This window comes from Chiloscyllium punctatum, unplaced genomic scaffold, assembly GCF_047496795.1.
Source record: "Chiloscyllium punctatum isolate Juve2018m unplaced genomic scaffold, sChiPun1.3 scaffold_144, whole genome shotgun sequence".
NCBI lineage: Eukaryota > Metazoa > Chordata > Chondrichthyes > Orectolobiformes > Hemiscylliidae > Chiloscyllium > Chiloscyllium punctatum.
The window spans coordinates 654,920-669,794 of NW_027309878.1; the positions used below are offsets into that span (position 1 = coordinate 654,920).

General features: G+C 57.2%; 1 protein-coding gene across 2 annotated transcripts in view; it reads right to left on the bottom strand.

The window, feature by feature from the left end:
* Positions 1–3,263, bottom strand: part of LOC140471655 (claudin-6-like) — an 8,499-nt gene extending 5,236 nt beyond the window's left edge. The window contains exon 1 of one of the 2 annotated variants that reach the window (XM_072567435.1): positions 2,779–3,263. The gene's annotated coding sequence lies outside the window, so the exon portion shown is untranslated. Of the gene's footprint in view, positions 1–1,758; positions 1,976–2,778 lie in introns of those variants that run through there. The other variant, XM_072567436.1, reaches the window with a different exon arrangement.
* Positions 3,264–14,875: the final 11,612 nt, after the last annotated feature.

The window sequence follows — 14,875 nt, forward strand, 5'->3', positions numbered from 1 at the left end:
CGATCCTACCCTAACCTGCACATCCCTGGGCACTACGGGACAATTTCCCCACGGCCAACCCACCCTAACCTGTACATCTCTGGGCACTACGGGACAATTTCCCCACGGCCAATCCACCCTAACCTGCACATCCCTGGGCACTACGGGACAATTTCCCCACGGCCAATCCACCCTAACCTGTACATCCCTGGGCACTACGGGACAATTTCCCCACAGCCAATCCACCCTAACCTGCACATCCCTGGGCACTACGGGACAATTTCCCCACGGCCGATCCCACCCTAACCTGTACATCCCTGGGCACTACGGGACAATTTCCCCACGGCCGATCCCACCCTAACCTGCACATCCCTGGGCACTACGGGACAATTTCCCCACGGCCAATCCCACCCTAACCCGTACATCCCTGGGCACTACGGGACAATTTCCCCACGGCCAATCCACCCTAACCTGTACATCCCTGGGCACCACAGGACAATTTCCCCACGGCCAATCCACCCTAACCTGCACATCCCTGGGCACTACGGGACAATTTCCCCACGGCCGATCCTACCCTAACCTGCACATCCCTGGGCAGTACGGGACAATTTCCCCACGGCCAACCCACCCTAACCTGCACATCCCTGGGCACTACGGGACAATTTCCCCACAGCCAATCCCACCCTAACCTGTACATCCCTGGGCACTGCGGGACAATTTCCCCACGGCCGATCCCACCCTAATCTGCACATCCCTGGGCACTACGGGACAATTTCCCAACGGCCGATCCCACCCTAACCTGCACATCCCTGGGCACTACGGGACAATTTCCCCACGGCCAATCCCACCCTAACCCACACATCCCTGGGCACTACGGGACAATTTCCCCACGGCCAATCCCACCCTAACCTGTACATCCCTGGGCACTACGGGACAATTTCCCCACGGCCAATCCACGGCCAATCCACCCTAACCTGTACATCCCTGGGTACTACGGGACAATTTCCCCACGGTCAATCCCACCCTAAGCTGCTCGGGAGGCAGGAAGAAACATCCAAACGGATGAACACACAGTCATCGCTGGCGCAGAGCGACCAGGAGACGCAAGATAAGGATCTCGCTGTTGAGAACGCAGCTTGAGGAGCCCCTAATTATTCTGCAGATCGAGACAACATCCTGCCCCCGGGGGAAAGAAAACCGTTTCCCTTCGTATGACGGCTTTTTCCCCCCTCCTCTGCTCACACCGTCATCAGGGAACCCATGGGACAGTCCGGGGAAAGGCCATTCAGCCCGCACAGCCGCCCTCGTAGCGGGCTATCCCACCCCCCCAACGCGGTGTCGCCTCTCCTCAGACCGCTCTGCTGTCGAGTCCGGGAGGGGAGTGGGGGGGGGGGGGGGGGGGGGGGGTTTGGGGGTGGCTGTGCGGGACGCACCCACGCTGCCCTCTACCCCTTTCCCCCAAACCCGGGCGTAAGGCTCCCTCTACCCTTTCAAACCCGCGAGTGAGGCTCTCTCTACCCGTGCGAAGCTGGGAATCAGGCTCCCTCTACCGTTTCAAGCTGGGAGTAAGGCTCCCTCAACTCTTTCGAGCTTCAAGAATGGCTCCCTCTACCCTTTCAAACCCGACGGTAAGGCTCCCTCCACCTTTACAAACCCGGGTGTAAGGCTCTCTCTACACTTTTAAACTGGGAGTAAGGTTCCCTCTACACTTTCAAACTGGGAGTAAGGCTCTCTCTACCCTTTCAAACTGAGAGTAACGCTCTGTCTACCCTTTCATACCCGGGAGTAAGGCTCCCTCTAGCCTTTCAATTTGGGCGTAAGGCTCTCTCTCTCTCTCTCTCTCCCACTCCATCTCAAACAGACGGGAGGGTGAGGGAGAGGAGAGATAGCGATTAAGTTCTGAAGGACAAAGTGAATGGTGAATGAGACAGCCGAGTTAGAACATCAGAGATCAGCACATTGTAGGGCGGAGAGTCAGAAGGGACAGAGAGAGAGAGAGGGAAGGAGAGAGAGAGAGAGAGAGAGAGAGAGAGACGGGGGGGAGAGAGATAGAGAAGACAGAGAGATAAAGAGAGAGGGAGAGGGAAGGAGAGAGAGAGAGACATAGGGGGAGAGAGAGAGAGAAGACAGAGAGATAAAGAGAGAGGGAGAGGGAAGGAGAGAGAGAGAGAGAGACAGGGAAAGATAAACGGGGGAGAGAGAGAGAAGACAGAGATAAAGAGAGAGTGAGAGAGACAGAGAGGGGGTGACAGAGAGAGAGAGAGAGAGAGAGGCAGACAAAGCAAGAGACAGAAAGAGAGACAGAGAGAGAGAAACAGTGAGAGGGAGAGACAGAGAGGGGGGAGACAGACGGAGAGTGAGAAAGGGAGAGAGAGGGAGAGACAGAGAGAGTGAGACAGAGACAAAGACAGAGAGAGAGACAGACAGTGAGAGGGAGACACAGACAGAGAGAGAGAGAGAGCGTGAGAAAGAGGGAGAGAGAGGGGAGAGACAGAGAGACAGAGAACGAGAAAGGGGGAAGAGGCAGAGAGGGGGGGAGAGAGCGAGAGGGAGACAGAGAGAGAGATAGAGAACGAGAAAGGGGGAGAGGGAGCGAGGGGGAGAGATAGAGAGAGAAAGAGGGATAGAGAGAGGGAGACAGAGAGCAAGAAAGGGGGAGAGGGAGAGAGAGTGAGAGAGAGAGAGAGACAGAGAGAGGGATGTCGAGCAGGCAGACTCTATGGGAGTCTAACCCAGAATTACGGATCGGATTCCATCTCGAGGGAACGGACGCTGGAAATGTTCAGGTTCAGTTTGTACCTGGGCAGGAGCTAGGATCAGACACGAATGTGTGGGACGCTCGGCCACGCGGTCACTCTGTCCCTCGTCTGTGTCCGTGCGCTCCCTGAGCACTGCAACTTCCCATGTAGAGCCTTGGTAATTCCTCACAGCATGTGAGAGAGAGAGAGAGAGAGAGGGAGAGAGACAAACACACACCCTTTCTGGAAGACTGCCAGCACATTAAACAGCTCCAGCAACATTCAGGATCTAACCCCGTGCTGTCCCTGTCCCTGGGATGGGGGGGACAGTGTATAGGGAGCTTTACACTATATCTAACCCCGTGCTGTCCCTGGGATGGGGGGACAGTGTAGAGGGAGCTTTACTCTGTATCTAACCCCGTGCTGTCCCTGTCCTGGGATGGGGGGACAGTGTAGAGGAAGCTTTACTCTGTATCTAACCCCGTGCTGTCCCTGTCCCTAGGATGGGGGGGACAGTGTAGAGAGAGCTTTACTCTGTATCTAACCCATGCTGTCCCTGTCTCTGGGAGTGTTTGATGGGGGGACAGTGTAGAGGGAGCTTTACTCTGTATCTAACCCTGTGCTGTCCCTGTCCCTGGGAGTGTTTGATGGGGGGGACAGTGTAGAGAAAGCTTTACTCTGTATCTAACCCCATGCTGTCCCTGTCTCTGGGAGTGTTTGATGGGGGACAGTGTAGAGGGAGCTTTAATCTGTATCTAACCCCGTGCTGTCCCTGTCTCTGGGAGTGTTTGATGGGGGACAGTGTAGAGGGAGCTTTACTCTGTATCTAACCCCGTGCTGTCCCTGTCCCTGGGAGTGTTTGATGGGGGGGACAGTGTAGAGGGAGCTTTACTCTGTATCTAACCCCGTGCTGTCCCTGTCCCTGGGAGTGTTTGATGGGGGGGGACAGTGTAGAGGGAGCTTTACTCTGTATCTAACCCCGTGCTGTCTCTGTACTGGGATGGGGGGACAGTGTAGAGAGAGCTTTACGCTGTATCGAACCCCGTGCTCTCCCTGTCCCTGGGATGGGGGGCACAGTGTAGAGGGAGCTTTACCCGGAGCACCAACCCCATTAACAGAGCACTAACAAAGTGTTCACTCTCTCCCCAGTCCGTGCAGCTGTAATTATTCCTGAGAGGAATTTATCTATCAACACTTCCCCCTTTCAAGAGTTAAACATTGCTCACTATTTCCTGTCAACAATCTCCCTCCCTAAACTCCAAACCCTGCAGTAATTCACTCCATATCGCTCTCTCTCTGTCTCTCACTCCATCTCTCTCTCTGTCTCTCAATCCATCTCTCTCTCTGTCTCTCACTCCATCTCTCTCTCTGTCTCTCGTTCCATCTCTTCTCTCCATCTCTCAACCCATCTCTCTCTCTCTCCATCTCTCAATCCATCTCTCTCTCTCACTCTCTCTCCGTCTCTCAATCCATCTTTATCTCTCTCACTCTCTCTCTGTCTCTCACTCCATCTCTATCCCTCTTTCAGTCTATCCCCCAACCCCACCTCTTCACTCTTCCTGCTCCCCTCTGCCTCCCTTTCTCTTTTTGACTCTATCCCACTCTCCATCTCTCCCCATCTCTTTCCCATTCCCCATCTCCTTCTCTCTTTGCCTCTCTGTATCTCCCCCTTTCCCTCTCTCTCTCTCTCTCCCTGTGCCTGCCATCTCTCCCTCAGTCACTCTCTCTCTCTCTCTGTGTCTTTTTCTCTCTGTCATTCCCACTCTATCTCTCCCTGTGTCTCTTTCTGTTTCTCTCTCTGTGTCTCACTCTCTCTCTCCCTCTGTGTCTCCCCCTTCCCCTCTCTCTACATCTCTCTCACACCTTCTCCCTCTGTCACTCTCTCCTTGTCTCTACCCCTCTCTCCCTCTCTGCCTCAGTCACTCTACCTCCATCACTCTCTCTCTTTCCCCTCCTCTCTCTTCTGTGTCTCTCTCTCTCTCTGTTTCTCCCTCTCCATCCCCATCTCTCCCTCTCTGTCTGTGTGTGTCTCTCTCTCCCTCTCCCTTTTCCCCCTCTCTCTTTTTATTCCTCTCCATCTCTCCCTCTCTCTCTCTCTTCCCCCCTCTCTCTGTCCCTCTCCATCTCTCCTCCTCTCTCTCTTTTCCCCCTCTTTCTATCTATCCTTCTCCATCTCTCCCCCCTCTCTCATTCCCCCCTCTATCTGTCCCTCTCCATCTCTCCCCCTCTCTCATTCCCCCCTCTCTCTGTCCCTCTCCATCTCTCCTCCTCTCTCTCTTTTCCCCCTCTTTCTATCTATCCTTCTCCATCTCTCCCCCCTCTCTCTTTTCCCCCTCTATCTGTCCCTCTCCATCTTTCTCTCTTCCCCCCGCTCTCTGTCTGTGTCTCTCTGTCTCTCCCTCTCCATCTCTCCCTTTCTCTCTTTCCCCCTCCCTCTGTCTGTCCCCCTCCATCTCTCTCTCCCCCTCTCTTTGTCTGTCCCTCTCCATCTCTCCCCCAATCTGTCCCTCTCCATCTCTCCCCCTCTCTCTTTACCCCCTGTCTCTGTCCCTCTCCAACTCTCTCTCTCTCCCTCTCCTTCCCCCTCTCTGTCTGTCCCTCTCCATCTCTCTCTCTCCCCACCTCTCTGTCTGTCCCTCTCCATCTCTCTCTCTCCCCCCACCTCTCTGTCTGTCCCTCTCCATCTCTTTCTCTCTCTCTCCCCCTCTGTCTGTCCCTTTGCATCTCTCCCTCTCTCCCTGGCTCTCCCTCTCCCTCTATCTCTCCCATCTCTCTCTCTCACTCTATCTCGCCCTCTCTCTGTCTCTCCCTCACTTTCAGTCTCCAATAATGCCTCTTTGCTCCATATCTCCCCTAAACCCAGGAGCCCTGGGGTCACGTGCTCTCCGTCATGTGTCCATTATTCATCCTGGCGTCAATTCTACGACTCCCTTCGCCAACAAGGCAGTGGGGAGGGACAGACCCACTATCCCCTGAGTCACCCTGACCAGTAGGAAGGTAGGAATGGGAAAGGATAGAGAGAGAGAGAGAGTTGGGGAGAGAGGGAGATGGCGAGAGAGTGAAAGAGAGAAGGAGAGAGAGATTGAGAGAGGGAGGAGGGAAGGGAGAGGGAGTTGTGAGAGAGAGAAAGGGAGTTGGGGAGAGAGGGAGATGGGAGACAGGGAGGAGGGGAGAGAGTGAAAGAGAAGGAGAGAGAGAGATTGAGAGAGGGAGGAGGGAAGGGAGAGGGAGTGAGTTGGGGAGAGAGTAAACAAGAGAGATGGAGGGAGGGAGATGGGGAGAAAGAGAGAGACAGACAGACAGATAGGGAGATGGGGAAATAGAGAGATGGTGGGGAGAGCGCAATAGAGAGAGAGATGCAGAAAGAGAGACGGAGATTAAGAGAGGGAGATGGGGAGAAAGGGAGAGAGAGAGAGATGGAGAGAGGCAGAGGGATGTGAGGGACAAAAGGAGAATAGAGAGAGGGAGAAAGAGAGATGGGGAGAGAGAGATGGGGTGAGAGAGAGAGATTGAGAGAGGGTGATGGGGAAAGAGAGAGGGAGAGAGAAGACAGTGTAGAGAGAGAGAGAGAAAAAAATGGGGAGAGAGAAGGAAATTGAGAGAGGGATGCAGGGAGAGAGAGGGGAAGAGAGATGGGGATGGAGTGAGAAAGAGAGGGAAAGAGATGTGGGGAGAGAGAAGGAGAGAGAAAGATGGGGAGAGAGAGATTGGGGGGAGAGAGGGAGCGACAGAGATGTGGACAGAGAGAGAGATTGAGAGATGGCGATGGGGGAGAGTGAAAATGGGGAAAGAGAGGTGGGGGAGAGAGGGAATGCCAGACCTGGGGGAGAGAGAGAAAGAGATTGAGAGAGGGAGATGGGGAGAGTGAGAGGGAGAGATGGGGAGGGAGTGAGAGAGAAAGGGAGACGGGGAGAGAGAGATTGAGAGATGGAGATGGGGGAGAGAGAGAGGGAGATGGGGGAGAGAGAGAGAGATGGGGAGGGAGTGACAGAGAGAGTTGGGGAGAGAGGGAGAGACAAACCTGGGGGGGGCGGTGGTGAGAGAGAGAGAGATTCAGAGAGGGAGATGGGGGGAGAGAGAAAATGGGGGGGGAGAGAGAGAGACATGGGGTGGGAGTGAGAGACAGAGGGAGTGAGATGGGGAGAGAGAAAAACAGAGAGAGAGAGGGATGGGGAGAGAATGAAAGAGAGTGGTGAGAGGGACAGGAGGCAGGGGGGAGGATGAAAGAGACAAAGAGAAAGGGGGAGAGAGGAACTCGGGGGGGGGGGGAGTTGTGGAGGGGGGGGGGGGGAGACAGGGACAGTGATGTAGAGTTCTCAATGTCCCTCAATCCAACATGAAGTCGTATGGCCTTGAGTGAACAGGAGGAGGAGAGACGAGAGTGAACAGGGCCTGGAGGCCTGACCGAGTTGTTTACTCAGCCCTGTTCATCGACGACAGCCCTGAATAAAGGATCCATTATAGAGGCCTGATCGGGGCAGGGGGGGAGAGAGAGAGAGAGAGAGACAGACGGGGAGAGAGAAAGGAGAGTATTTTGTCTCTCCTTTAGACAAAATGCTAAAGGAGAGAGAGAGAGAGAGTGAGGCCAAGGCCTGGCGAAACAGGCTTCAATTTCGGCCTACTCTCGGCCTTCGATTTGAGTCAATGGGCGTCGCCCACCCCCCAGGATCTCTGGGAAGCGAGCGTTCCGAGATGGGGGAGATAGGGCTCGTTCGACCCCAGGGGAAGGGGTCACGTGCGGCTACCTCCTTCCCCGCCCCCCCACCCCCGTCAGGAATCTATGTCCTCGGGAAGAGAGAGAGAGAGAGAGGAACGTCGAAACCAAAAATTCCCCCGTAATTAAGGACAGGAAGCTCTCTGTGATTAGCCTCATCCGTTGTTTACTGATGAACGGCGAGATAAGGAGGGGGGGAGTTGTTTTCCAAGTTCTCCAGCAGGGGAAGGACACAAACACGCACGGGAGGGGCGCCCAGAGATTGGCGACGCGCCCAAGGCGTTGCCAACTCCCTCCTCTAGTGCCGACCAACATGGTTATGCCCCTCCAGGGACTCACGGGTTTGGGGCAACACAGTTGCAGGGCGTCAGACCCCTCAAGGGGTGGATCTGCAAGGGGGGGGGGCTAGAGGCTGGGAGGGCGGTGGTAGGGGGGGAGCTCAGGTCAAACAATGGACAGAGGAGCAGAACCATAACACCACTGAACGTCAAGGGGGTGATGGTTAGATTCTCTATCAATGGGAACCCCCAGGATGTTGATAGTGGGGGGGGAGGGGGGATTCAGTGACGGTAACACCATTGAACGTCAAGGGGGTGATGGTTAGATTCTCTCTCAATGGGAACCCCCAGGATGTTGATAGTGGGGGGGGAGGGGGGATTCAGTGATGGTAACACCATTGAACATCAAGGGGGCGATGGTTAGATTCTCTCTCAATGGGAACCCCCAGGATGTTGATAGTGGGGGGGAGGGGGGATTCAGTGATGGTAACACCATTGAACGTCAAGGGGGTGATGGTTAGATTCTCTCTCAATGGGAACCCCCAGGATGTTGATAGTGGGGGGTGAGGGGGGATTCAGTGATGGTAACACCATTGAACGTCAAGGGGGCGATGGTTAGATTCTCTCTCAATGGGAACCCCCAGGATGTTGACAGTGGGGGGGAGGGGGGATTCAGTGACGGTAACACCATTGAACGTCAAGGGGGCGATGGTTAGATTCTCTCTCAATGGGAACCCCAGGATGTTGATAGTGGGGGGGGAGGGGGGATTCAGTGACGGTAACACCATTGAACGTCAAGGGGGTGATGGTTAGATTCTCTCTCAATGGGATCCCCCAGGATGTTGATAGTGGGGGGGGAGGGGGGATTCAGTGACGGTAACACCATTGAACATCAAGGGGGTGATGGTTAGATTCTCTCTCAATGGGAACCCCCAGGATGTTGATAGTGGGGGGGGGGAGGGGGGATTCAGTGATGGTAACACCATTGAACATCAATGGAGGGGCGCGATGGTTAGATTCTCTCTCAATGGGAACCCCCAGGATGTTGATAGTGGGGGGGGGAGGGGGGATTCAGTGACGGTAACACCATTGAACGTCAAGGGGGCGATGGTTAGATTCTCTCTCAATAGGAACCCCCAGGATGTTAATGGGGGGGGGGGGGAGGGGGGATTCAGTGACGGTAACACCATTGAACATCAATGGAGGGGCGAGATGGTTAGAATCTCTGCAGCACTTGAGTATCTCGGAACCAACCCATCCCTCGCTCCCGGTGTCAAAGACATCATTGCCGGCTGCATCACCTCATCCTCTGATCAATCATCAATGTATCGTGGAGAGAGAGAACCGAAGGGGTTCCAGAAGAATCTGGAAAGGGATGGTGGAGAGACGGGCGGCATGCCTCCTCCACACCCCCAAGCGTTTCGCACACCTTCCCACCATGGGGACCCCCCCCCCCCCCCCAAATCCCCGTTCAGCCTGGATCAGGTTCTCTCACTTTCTCAAGGTCCATTCTGCTGACCCACCCTCTCTCTCACTCTCTCGCCCCCATCGCCACAAACCCGTTCTCACTATCGCTATACCCCTCCTTCTGTCTCCATGATAACTCGCCCTTCCCCCCGTCCCATCTCAACGGTAACCCCCCCCCACCTCCCCTCTCTCTCAATCGCCCTTGACTCCCCCTTCACCCTCTCTCTCTATCCCCACGGTAACCCCCCCTTCACCCTCTCTCTATCCCCATGGGTAATCCCCCCCTTCCCCACGTCACTCTCTATCCCCACGGTAACCCCCCCTTCACCCTCTCTCTCTATCCCCACGGTAATCCCCCCCTTCCCCACGTCACTCTCTATCCCCACGGTAACCCCCCCTTCACCCTCTCTCTCGATCCCCACGGTAACCCCCCCTTCACCCTCTCTCTCTATCCCCACAGTAACCCCCCCTTCACCCCCTCTCTCTATCCCCACAGTAACCCCCCCTTCACCCTCTCTCTATCCCCACAGTAACCCCCCCTTCACCCTCTCTCTCTATCCCCACAGTAACCCCCCCTTCACCCTCTCTCTCGATCCCCACGGTAACCCCCCCTTCACCCTCTCTCTCTATCCCCACAGTAACCCCCCCTTCACCCCCTCTCTCTATCCCCACAGTAACCCCCCCTTCACCCTCTCTCTATCCCCACGGTAACCCCCCCTTCACCCTCTCTCTCTATCCCCACAGTAACCCCCCCCCTTCACCCTCTCTCTATCCCCACAGTAACCCCCCCTTCACCCTCTCTCTCTATCCCCACAGTAACCCCCCCTTCACCCTCTCTCTCTATCCCCACAGTAACCCCCCCTTCACCCTCTCTCTATCCCCACAGTAACCCCCCCTTCACCCTCTCTCTCTATCCCCACAGTAACCCCCCCTTCACCCTCTCTCTATCCCCACAGTAACCCCCCCTTCACCCTCTCTCTATCCCCACAGTAACCCCCCCTTCACCCCCTCTCTCTATCCCCACGGTAACCCCCCCCCTTCACCCTCTCTCTATCCCCACAGTAACTCCCCCCTTCAATCTCTCTCCCTATCCCCACGGTATCCCCCCCCTCACCCTCTCTCTCTATCCCCACAGTAACCCCCCTTCACCCTCTCTCTCTATCCCCACAGTAACCCCCCCCTTCACCCTCTCTCTCTATCCCCACAGTAACCCCCCCCCTTCACCCTCTCTCTATCCCCACAGTAACCCCCCCCTTCACCCTCTCTCTCTATCCCCACAGTAACCCCCCGCTTCACCCTCTCTCTATCCCCACAGTAACCCCCCTTCACCCCCTCTCTCTATCCCCACAGTAACCCCCCCTTCACCCCCTCTCTCTATCCCCACAGTAACCCCCCCTTCACCCCTCTCTCTATCCCCACAGTAACCCCCCCTTCACCCTCTCTCTATCCCCACAGTAACCCCCCCCCTTCACCCTCTCTCTATCTCCACAGTAACCCCCCCTTCACCCTCTCTCTCTATCCCCACAGTAACCCCCCCTTCACCCTCTCTCTATCCCCACAGTAACCCCCCCTTCACCCTCTCTCTCTATCCCCACAGTAACCCCCCCTTCACCCTCTCTCTATCCCCACAGTAACCCCCCCTTCACCCTCTCTCTCTATCCCCACAGTAACCCCCCCTTCACCCTCTCTCTATCCCCACAGTAACCCCCCCTTCACCCTCTCTCTCTATCCCCACAGTAACCCCCCCTTCACCCTCTCTCTATCTCCACAGTAACCCCCCCTTCACCCTCTCTCTCTATCCCCACAGTAACCCCCCCTTCACCCTCTCTCTATCCCCACAGTAACCCCCCCTTCACCCTCTCTCTCTATCCCCACAGTAACCCCCCCCTTCACCCTCTCTCTCTATCCCCACAGTAACCCCCCCTTCACCCTCTCTCTCTATCCCCACAGTAACCCCCCCTTCACCCTCTCTCTCTATCCCCACAGTAACCCCCCCTTCACCCTCTCTCTATCCCCACAGTAACCCCCCCTTCACCCTCTCTCTCTATCCCCACGGTAACCCCCCCCTTCACCCTCTCTCTATCCCCACAGTAACCCCCCCCTTCACCCTCTCTCTCTATCCCCACAGTAACCCCCCCCTTCACCCTCTCTCTCTATCCCCACGGTAACCCCCCCTTCACCCTCTCTCTATTCCCACAGTAACCCCCCCCTTCACCCTCTCTCTCTATCCCCACAGTAACCCCCCCCTTCACCCTCTCTCTCTATCCCCACGGTAACCCCCCCTTCACCCTCTCTCTCTATCCCCACAGTAACCCCCCCTTCACCCTCTCTCTCTATCCCCACGGTAACCCCCCCTTCACCCTCTCTCTATCCCCACAGTAACCCCCCCTTCACCCTCTCTCTCTATCCCCACGGTAACCCCCCCCTTCACCCTCTCTCTATCCCCACAGTAACCCCCCCCCTTCACCCTCTCTCTCTATCCCCACAGTAACCCCCCCCCTTCACCCTCTCTCTCTATCCCCACAGTAACCCCCCCTTCACCCTCTCTCTCTATCCCCACAGTAACCCCCCCTTCACCCTCTCTCTCTATCCCCACGGTAACCCCCCCTTCACCCTCTCTCTATCCCCACAGTAACCCCCCCTTCACCCTCTCTCTCTATCCCCACGGTAACCCCCCCCTTCACCCTCTCTCTATCCCCACAGTAACCCCCCCCTTCACCCTCTCTCTCTATCCCCACAGTAACCCTCCCTTCACCCTCTCTCTCTATCCCCACAGTAACCCCCCCTTCACCCTCTCTCTATCCCGACAGTAACCCTCCCTTCACCCTCTCTCTCTATCCCCACAGTAACTCCCCCTTCACCCTCTCTCTCTATCCCCACAGTAACCCCCCCTTCACCCCCTCTCTATCCCCACAGTAACCCCCTCCTTCACCCTCTCTCTCTAACCCAACAGTAACCCCCCCCTTCACCCTCTCTCTATCCCCACAGTAACCCCCCCTTCACCCTCTCTCTCTATCCCCACAGTAACCCCCCCTTCACCCTCTCTCTCTATCCCCACAGTAACCCCCCTTCACCCTCTCTCTCTATCCCCACGGTAACCCCCCCCCTTCACCCTCTCTCTATCCCCACAGTAACCCCCCCTTCACCCTCTCTCTATCCCCACAGTAACCCCCCTTCACCCTCTCTCTCTATCCCCACGGTAACCCCCCCCCTTCACCCTCTCTCTCTATCCCCACGGTAACCCCCCCTTCACCCTCTCTCTCTATCCCCACAGTAACCCCCCCTTCACCCTCTCTCTCTATCCCCACAGTAACCCCCCTTCACCCTCTCTCTCTATCCCCACGGTAACCCCCCCCCTCACCCTCTCTCTATCCCCACAGTAACCCCCCCTTCACCCTCTCTCTATCCCCACGGTAACCCCCCCCTTTACCCCCTCTCTCTATCCCCACAGTAACCCCCCCTTCACCCTCTCTCTCTATCCCCACAGTAACCCCCCCTTCACCCTCTCTCTCTATCCCCACAGTAACCCCCCCTTCACCCTCTCTCTCTATCCCCACAGTAACCCCCCCTTCACCCCCTCTCTCTATCCCCACAGTAACCCCCCCCTTCACCCTCTCTCTCTATCCCCACAGTAACCCCCCCTTCGCCCCCTCTCTCTATCCCCACAGTAACCCCCCCTTCACCCTCTCTCTCTATCCCTACAGTAACCCCCCCTTCACCCTCTCTCTCTATCCCCACAGTAACCCCCCCTTCACCCTCTCTCTATCCCCACAGTAACCCCCCCCTTCACCCTCTCTCTATCCCCACAGTAACCCCCCCTTCACCCTCTCTCTATCCCCACAGTAACCCCCCCTTCACCCTCTCTCTCTATCCCCACAGTAACCCCCCCTTCACCCTCTCTCTCTATCCCCACAGTAACCCCCCCTTTCCCTCTCTCTCTATCCCCACAGTAACCCCCCCTTCACCCTCTCTCTCTATCCCCACAGTAACCCCCCTTCACCCTCTCTCTCTATCCCCACGGTAACCCCCCCTTCACCCTCTCTCTATCCCCACAATAACCCCCCCCTTCACCCTCTCTCTCTATCCCCACAGTAACCCCCCCTTCACCCTCTCTCTATCCCCACAGTAACCCCCCCCTTCACCCTCTCTCTATCCCCACAGTAACCCCCCCTTCACCCCCTCTCTCTATCCCCACAGTAACCCCCACTTCACCCTCTCTCTCTATCCCCACGGTAACCCCCCCCTTCACCCTCTCTCTATCCCCACAGTAACTCCCCCCTTCAATCTCTCTCCCTATCCCCACGGTATCCCCCCCCCTCACCCTCTCTCTCTATCCCCACAGTAACCCCCCTTCACCCTCTCTCTCTATCCCCACAGTAACCCCCCCCTTCACCCTCTCTCTCTATCCCCACAGTAACCCCCCTTCGCCCCCTCTCTCTATCCCCACGGTAACCCCCCCTTCACCCCCTCTCTCTATCCCCACAGTAACCCCCCCTTCACCCTCTCTCTATCCCCACAGTAACCCCCCCTTCACCCTCTCTCTATCCCCACAGTAACCCCCCCTTCACCCCCTCTCTCTATCCCCACAGTAACCCCCACTTCACCCTCTCTCTCTATCCCCACGGTAACCCCCCCCTTCACCCTCTCTCTATCCCCACAGTAACCCCCCCCTTCACCCTCTCTCTATCCCCACAGTAACCCCCCCTTCACCCCCTCTCTCTATCCCCACAGTAACCCCCCCTTCACCCTCTCTCTCTATCCCCACAGTAACCCCCCCCTTCACCCTCTCTCTCTATCCCCACAGTAACCCCCCCCTTCACCCTCTCTCTATCCCCACAGTAACCCCCCCCTTCACCCTCTCTCTCTATCCCCACAGTAACCCCCCCTTCACCCTCTCTCTATCCCCACAGTAACCCCCCCTTCACCCTCTCTCTCTAACCCCACAGTAACCCCCCCTTCACCCTCTCTCTCTATCCCCACGGTAACCCCCACTTCACCCCATCTCCATGGTGACTCCCCCCATCTCCACGGTTACTCCCCCCATCTCCCCGGTTACTCCCCCCATCTCCATGGTGACTCCCCCCATCTCCACGGTTACTCCCCCCCATCTCCACGGTTACTCCCCCCCATCTCCACGGTTACTCCCCCCATGTCCATTGTGACTCCCCCCATCTCCATGGTAACTACCCCCCATGTCCATAGTTGCCCCCCCCCGCCCATCTCCATGGTATCACCCCCCCCAACCCCCTTCCTTTTCCATGGTTTCTCCCAATGCCCGCCCATCCGCCTATCCAGTCTCAAAGATGGCGTCCCCCCTGCCCAGTCACGCCCGCCAGGCCAAGATGATGACGCGTGGGGGCGGGGCGGCGCGGTGGCTGCAGGGGCGGGTCTGGGAGTGTGGGCGCGTCCGTAATGGGCGGGGCTACATGCGAGGTCTGCACCGCGGGTGGGCGGGACTGGACCAGCGTCAATCGGGGGCGTCAGAAAGGCAGCGCGGTGGCTGCCGGTCAGGGTGCGGGGCGGAGCTGGAGGACCGTGCGGGCCGGCAGTGGGCGGGGCTGGTGGCGCGGATGGACAGGGGAAGGGCGGGACCTGGAGGGGCGGTAGCGCGGTGGCTGCCGGTCAGGGCGCGGGGCGGGTTCGGAGGACGGTCCCTCCCCCCCATTGGGCGGGGTTGGAGGACCGTTTTTCGAGGGAGT